The following is an 8,155-nucleotide window of genomic DNA, read 5'->3' on the forward strand; positions in this document are numbered from 1 at the left end:
GCTTTTGAAAAAATCTAAAGTAGATGAAGTTAAAATACAACGCATAGCCGCTTGTGAAAATACGCGCGCTTTCAAGATATTAGATTACAATAATGAAACACTTGTTTCGAGGCCTCTGTTCTTCTTCCTCCGTGCCTTGAAAAGTTAATCGGAGGCCAGGCAGTATTCCGTCGGCGGAAAGTGCGCGTGTGATCTCCCGACCAATGTAGCCTCCCTGTTTAACGCTTTTCGGTGGCGCTTATAATTACGATCCTATAACCTTTTCGCCACTGCAAATCATTGTCGCGAGAACCATGGGCATATCTGCCCAATGCCTTATTCCAATGGTGTCCCCTATTCCCTGTAATCGCCTTGTATTCTGTTTTCAGTGATAGTACTTGTTAGAGTATATGCACTTTGAAATCAACCGTGGTCCTTTTTCCTGTAATTGGCTCAATTAGGTCTTATTACAAGAACCGTGGGTCGTACGTCCTCAGGCTCTCCACTATTATGTCCAAGCGTACGTGCACAGTTCCTTCAAACGAAATGGATTTCGTCTTAAAATTATGCGACGATTGCTGTGCTGCTCTTTCGTAGCTAGGAAGATTCCAATGGATAACATGTCCGTTTTTTCCATTCTTTTTCATCAATGAACAGTTCAGTGCTTTGTTTCGCTGCTCCTTAAAGCGCTCTGTTTCGAATAAGCACCCGTCCCCTCCCTTAAGGTACACCATCCGGAATTAAGCTCCATGGGCGGCCAAATTCGAATTATTGCGAAAATACCACAGCACAAAAAGAAACATGACTTTGAAGAAAAACATCTCTGTAGGATTTTTTTCGAGACCTGACCTCAAAAAACTGTTTTTAAAACGGGATTTTTCCATAACATTTACATATTAATGACGATGCCTACCACACCTACGTGTTTTCAAACTTCCAAACTTAGGTCAACTCATGTTTGAAAGTCGTTCGACGACTGGCACTAGGGAGAGGTGATTTGCATGAAAGTGCTCTTAAGGTTCTCAGTAGAGCCTACAGAGCGGTGGGAAAACCAGTATTTGTTGGTCGCATCTTTTCTTGAGATAGCTAGCTGTTTTTTAAAACATTGTGTCAAATTCAATGTCATAGAAAACTATTTAAGAGGCTGGTCTCTCTTACTTCCACCTGGTCAATTTTGCGTCAAAAAATAATTTTGCTTGAAACTCTGTCAACAGAAGGATTTAACCTAGGAAAGAACTAAATTATATTGTGTTTGATTCGAAATAATTTTTCTGACCGCATTAAGGGGCCATAATTATTTCCCAGTCCAGTAGGGACAGTCGCACCGTCTCGAAAATTTTGAGAAACTTTGGCATAATTTTGTAACATTGTTAAAATTATTGTGATTCGCAATAGTTAGACCACAAATTTATATCATATTGCTTAAAAACCTTTCTATTTTGCCCAAGAAAGTTAAGAATGTGCCCTCTCAATATATTTGAAACGGCCGACTTTCAGCATATTCGTACCACTAAAAACGTCCACATCGGGCAGATTGCCGTAGATAACCTTGATTTAGACTTTAAGTTTTGAGATTCGGGACCTGGTTGACAAGTCTATCCTACACAGGGAGCCATTAAATTTTAAGACCTGTATATGCAAAAACATTCTCAAAAGTTCTGACCGTTTGAATTAGCACATGTAAGCAGCATTCGCGTTTTGTTTTTTTTTCGCCATTTACCGTCACAAATCGACCGTTCATCTGGGAGCAGATTTCGTCATAAATACAGCGTACCCGCTTTGCAGCCCGGCTTCATGTCTCACTTCAGAATTTTTCGAATACCCAAATTGGTGAAATCCATAATAACCTCAACAAATAGCGAGGTATTGGCCTTCGAAAAGCTAGGCGGCATCCATTGTGAGTCGTTGTATCAAAACAAATGTACGGAATTGCCCCATTTCGCGGGTGAATCACCATTTAACATCGCTACAGAGCTGAAATTTTTTCCAAAATCTGAATATACAAACTCTCCATTTCCGGAATCTAAGGGGGAAATGACAAGGTTTTACGGGCTTCTGAATAGAAGAAATAATCGGCTTAAATTTTAGATCACGAGACGATCCATTTCGATGTTCTACTGTTCTCACAAAGGTTCCGCCCAAAGAGAAGACCGCTGATAGCTTGAAAATCTAACGTTTGCCCCCTTGGTTTGCTTACGCGCCGCTCCTGTTCGTAGAGACGGAGTGGGGCGAAGTATCCCCAAGAAAGTGATTACCATCTGTATCTATCGACGAGAACTCTTAAGGGTCCAGGTCCCTTTTGATTGCATCATACTGGCTTAAACCTGCTGACTGTCTATCTTTTCCAACGTCCAGGTGCAGCGCTATCCACGAAACCTTTTGTCGACCTACTTCAACCACATCTAAGGACAGAGCTTTTAATCAAACAAGGGCGTAGTACTCTCTGTTTCCTTGCTGCTCTTTGAACGCCGCTTTGACCACCGCTTTTTCAGGAGGATCATAAAGCCCTTGGCTGATTAATGGTTGTGAAGGGTACTTTTGACCTTGGGGGCTTGATATAAATTACGACGTCATATTGAATGTCCTTCTGTCCCTTTACCGATGCCATAACACGTATCCAAACTCTTATACCCGTATCGATCCATATTCGGAGTTGTGGAAGCTACAAACAATGCTCAATCGGTATTGATATAGAAGATTGTTCTTTTGATTCGTCGACTATGCTCTGCAGCTGTTGTTTCCCTTTAACTGTGTTTTGCGTCCATGCAAATCTCTCATGTCCCACGGACCTGTAGAACATCGTGCCCTTTGTTGGCAGGAACAGCACGAATAGAAGACGTTTCATTGACATAGGATACGATCTCGACATGTCTTTGACTCAGCACTGCGGGTGCTCCGAGTAGTGATTAACTATGAACTATCATCAACACCAACTCCTTTTGCGACATCTCTTACAGTAGTTACTAGGGAGCTGTATGTGATAGCAACCGGCTTCATCTGACCTTCAGATTGGACTTTTTCTTCTGGGCAGCAAAGGATTCTTGACAGCTGGCTTCAGAAGATCTACGAGAATTGACGAGCCGGGGGTAACCTTGCAATATCAGTCCTGAGTACAACCTGATTCAAAGAGGTGAGCGTCACTAGAATGACTTCCATCGTGTTAGACCTGGCTTCGAGACGACAATGCTACCTAATTTGCCAACTATAACCCTCTTTTTCCGTACCAGTCACTTTGCGTTCTCTCTATAGCGTCAGCTGCAGAAACTTCATGGCGGCACAGCTACATTGGATAAATAACGCTATAGAACATGTTTTTCAATGGAGTAGATCCCCAGTAATCCTGGACTGCGTAGGCTTTATTAAAGCTGTTCCTCTGTGTCCGTGAGTGCCCGTCGCGTTAAGACTATAAGAAAGGCATTGACCTTAATACGTTTAAATACCCCCAGAAGACTCGTGTTTTCCTTATATCGCATGGTAGAGTCTGTTTTTCCATAATGTTGGCGCCAACTGTTCTAAAGCTTTTTCGGTAATCAATTTAGTGCGGCGGTAATGGAACACTTGAGCTTATTTTCAGAGTCCTTGAGGTCATATAAGCAGAGTCACGCCACGGATAAACTTTGAAACCACAGATACTCTGGAGCTAGCCCGTGCAGACATCTAAACACTCATGGTGGCTTTGTGAATTTCCTTGCTGCAGCGTGCAAGATTTTTTTCACCACCTTAAAACTCGAGTAGCTCAGTTGCATCAGCCTCATAATTAGAAGAATGTCAACAGCACGGGTCTTGCTTTCTGAAAAAATTCTGCAATTTCTGCATTTTCTGCAATTTTCTAGTAGCGTTTACCCACAGTTACCCCAAACAATGTCACAGTAATCAAAGTGATGTTTTACCAAGGCTTGGTAAACGAGATGTAAGGTTAATGCTGGGATCAGGTGCCTAATTCGCTTTAGGACCCCGATCCCAGAGGCGATCTTTTTGGTTAATTTTCGATGTGACTATGCCAATCGAGGTTATCGTCTACTATTACATCAAGCGATTTCGTAGCTGTAACCTGCAAGTATTATTGCAGGTCTCTGCCTCGACCCTATTAATGTGAGCTTTCCACTGGACGATTGCCTCCGAAGATTTCTGGATGTCGTACAACAAGTCATTTTTTTGGTCATCGCGTTAAAAACTTAAGATTTGTTATCCTTAACAATCTGTTGCATCTTCTGCAAAACGAAAGTAATCTCGTTTCATTGAGGGCAGAGAAGCGTGTGTTGATGTGAGCATTGTTCCTGGAAATCTGGATCGTTTGGATCGCTGAGACCAAACTTACGACAGTGGTCGAGACATTCGCCCTCATCTTCCTGGCAGTGACTCTGAAACTGAGTTTTGAGGTACCTCTTACCCTCGCTGAGGGCTCTCCGCAGTTCTTCTGCCACTTTCTTTGCGAGCCCAATCAGATCAAGCTCGTCCACTGTTCGGAGGAGTTGCGCGAACCCCGTCGACCCACCAGCTGCTGTGTTATCCAGGCCGGCTAAGGACTTCTGTTGATAGGCTTCCCTTACCTCGAGGATGCGAAATAGGGTTGAACGGTCTTAGTGGTTCAAATTGTTCTTCTTCGCAGAACTGAAGGTACTGCTTGACCATTGTTGACCTTGTGACTTTGAGAATGACATTTGGCATTGTGATCTTCTCGCCACTGCTGAGCCTCAGTTTCCTCGTTCTAAATGACAAGTCTTGATAAAAGTACGGGCGGTTCGCGAAGTCTAAGAAATGGTCAAGCTTTATTGGCGGACAGTCGAACTCGATGACACGGGGACTTTTCGACCAAAGAACCTGGACCACACTCTCTTGCATGAGCTCTAGCGCGTCTAATTCGCCACTCGCTTAATTTGCGTAGGCGCGTGGATTTTCTAAAGTGTCTTCACTGGATATCGATACGTATATAGGCTTAGAATTTGGGTCTTCAAGGTACTCGTTATGGCGTTGCTGTAGGCCTGCATCAACGGTAAAAGGTCTAAGTAGCTGGTCCCTGTAAAACAGGCCTGAAATAGCTGTTTTCCAGCCTTGGGCGCTATGATATCACAAACGAGAGTACAAGCTTCAGTAGCGTTGTCAATGCAAATCTCTTTCTCGTGTTCTTTTGCCTCCTCCCATGTACTTTTCAGCTGAAAGGTCAAGGGACTGACGCGGCCAGCACCGGTTGCTACCGGGTTCAGTTTCTCCATGGCATCTGTAAACGCTGACATTGCTAACTCGCTGGTACTTTCAGCTGCCTCGTCGTCTCCAGAGCCTGGCTGTTGGTCTCAGATCTGCATCCCAGAGTCCAATCAGCTGTAAAGGCATTTGCTTTCGGTCGAGGCGGCGTCGCGGCAAGCTTTATTGGTGGCAGGCATTGATGTGACTGTTGCAAGATTTAAAGCTGCCATTCGTTTGGCGAGTCTGGGAGTTGAGAAAATCAAACAAAAATTTGAAGTTCTCTCACCATGTGATTGACTGCATGGTGTGTCCACACTGAAATCTTTGCACGCATTGTTGCGAAAGAAGCAATACGCGCAAAAAATTCCGTTCTGTTCACCATCAGCACCACCGCGTGCAATTGTATGGTACATTAATCAACCAGTTTCTCTTTTTAAGTCATCCAATTGAAAGCCAAAACACTATTTGTCTATTTTTTCGAAAATGTTGCCCATTTTGGCCACGTACCTGTAAACATAACTTGATTGCTGCATCAGCAATGTTGCGCAAAATGTTATAGTGTGTGGCCACGCCGAGAAAACAATTTTGCTTGCACGCAACATTTCAATTGAACATTTGTGCTTAAAAGTTCTTTAGGTGTCAATACATATGATGGTCTTTTTATCTATGGGATCAGGTAGCGTTATATCACCTATAAGGTTCGTCCTCTTCCTGAGTACTTTTTTAGGGACGTTGCCCTTGCAACAACGTCATGTTCTCCGCGAGTTTGATCTTGTGCAGCTTGTAACAAGATACTTAGATTCCTGAAAAGCACGAAATACAACAATAATGCAAAATGATAATAAGCAGCAATACTTATAGATAACATAAAAATTGTTGCACTGTGATCACGTGACCCCGGGTACTCTCTTAAATTTAGGATAGGGGGTGTGTTGCAAAGGTTGTTAAACTCTGACTCTATATAGGGATAAAAGGGCGAAAATCGATGCCTGCTCGTTTTTATATCAATAACACAAAAGAGCTTTGTGTAAATGTATAAATGTCAAAAACAGAAGGAATGTTATTTTGCATCGGCGTAAACATTGGTGTCAAATTACTCTCCAAGTTTATTTATCTAGTATCTCGCCTTGCGTGTATGACATAAAAAAATACTTTTGTAAACATGTAGATGTTAGAAATAAGGTAGGGCAGTGAAACCTAATGTATTGCGCATTTTTTAGTGCAGTTGCTGTGTTTCCCGACTATATACATAATTGACTAACGGTACAATTTTGTGGTGTTGAAAACTTAGGTAGTAGATTTCAAGTTTGCTTCAGAGCAATGTTACAAGTCGAAGTGTGATTTAACTTATCAAGTTGCACTAGCTGCCACATGGCCTTCATGTGGTATCACGACGTATCTTGGGACGAAATTACAGCAGTTGTTTTGTTTTATACTCACTCGCGTGCGAGCTTTGGCCCAAATGTTAATCAAGTTCCAAAATACTGAATTCTGACATTTACCGCACCTCAACATATGTGTAGATATTATCTTAACTTAAACCCTGCCCCACATTTCAGGACAATACCTGGCTGGTAAGCTAAAATTTACATAAAACCATACTTACGGGAACCTGTTGGAACGAGTTCCGCAAAGATAGTGTTAATTTCCCTTGACATGTCGAGATGAACTGCATTTTTAGTATTTAGCTGCTTTTTTCGGCCGTTGAGCAGCGGGTACTGGCAAGTGCAACGTGGTCGCCAGTTTTTACCCATGTTTCCTCTATGCTTTTCGCAAATCCAAAGTTTTTCAAGTTGATCAGAGGAAAGGTCGTCTGGCAACCCTGACCTGTTAGCGATAAGCACATATTCTTGTACCATTCCTCTAAGCTGACCTAAGTGACATGCTTGTAGATGATCATTGATATCACCTCTACATTCTGAAGGCTTTATCAACCTCGCTGAAGAATGAAGCCTCTCTGGTTTCGAAAAAGCACTTGCCAGCCATACTACACTTGCAGGCCTTCCAGGAAAAATAAAGGGCCAGCGGGTTCACCTGCAATGGTTAATGCGGACCTCTATTATGCGCGATAATGCAATCGTTCAGCTTTAAATTCCAAATTTTAGCCCCCAAACTTCGACACATAAACTTACAAGTGGAGTTCTAGGACCGATTCTTGAAGAGAATGCAGCTGCAATCCAAAGTTTCAACAGGACATTAAGCGCAAAACATGGCTTTAGTTTTCGAGTTTAGTTCGCAACAACGAGTCAAAGAGGAGTATCGACAGATGCCGACCGCTGAAGTTTGGAGTTATTTGCTGGAGTTATCATAAAGCTCACCAGTTTGGGGAGCGAGGAATATCTGAAATGACTACCGATCTAAAATGGAATGGCGAAGCCTTAATCCAATACCAGGAATGGCCAAGTTTCATACAGACGATGTTGATATGCTTAATCCTAGGAGATAAACATTTTCATGTCATTTACAGTACATTATCGACTGAGTTTTGAAAATTCATCTTCTCTTGCAAATGTTAGTTCATCCACATTTCCTTGTAGTTCTGATAATATGGTAGATACGTGATTTTATGAGTGTAATTAGTTGTTAAAATACAGCCTATTTTTCTTTCTTTTAGAAGCCAAAACCTGCCAAGCAGACCAGTTTACTTGTGCCGATAAAAGTTGTATTCCATTGTTTTGGAGGTGTGATGGTCTTGGTGATTGCCATGATAGGTCAGATGAAAATGGATGTCCAACGACGGCTCCTCTGGTTTGTTCAAAAGAAATGTTTCACTGTGATGGAGACTGCATACAAGGTCATTTGCAATGTGATGGAAAAAACGATTGTGGTGATGGATCCGATGAGAGAGGATGTGGTGAGTATAAAAAGTGTTCATTCATGAATGAGAAGATGCGATTTTTCCGCTCAGTACGAAAAAGAAAATACTGAAGTTGAGGAAAAATCTATCGATAAGTTTTATAAAAAGTACAACTGTTGTTTTTGACCAAACATT

General features: G+C 42.2%; 1 protein-coding gene across 2 annotated transcripts in view; it reads left to right on the plus strand.

Moving 5' to 3' along the window:
- The window catches only part of LOC136277430 (fibroblast growth factor receptor-like 1), a 98,081-nt gene that overhangs the window by 26,608 nt on the left and 63,318 nt on the right, over positions 1–8,155 (plus strand). The window lies entirely within an intron of this gene.

Source organism: Pocillopora verrucosa, chromosome 1, assembly GCF_036669915.1.
Source record: "Pocillopora verrucosa isolate sample1 chromosome 1, ASM3666991v2, whole genome shotgun sequence".
NCBI lineage: Eukaryota > Metazoa > Cnidaria > Anthozoa > Scleractinia > Pocilloporidae > Pocillopora > Pocillopora verrucosa.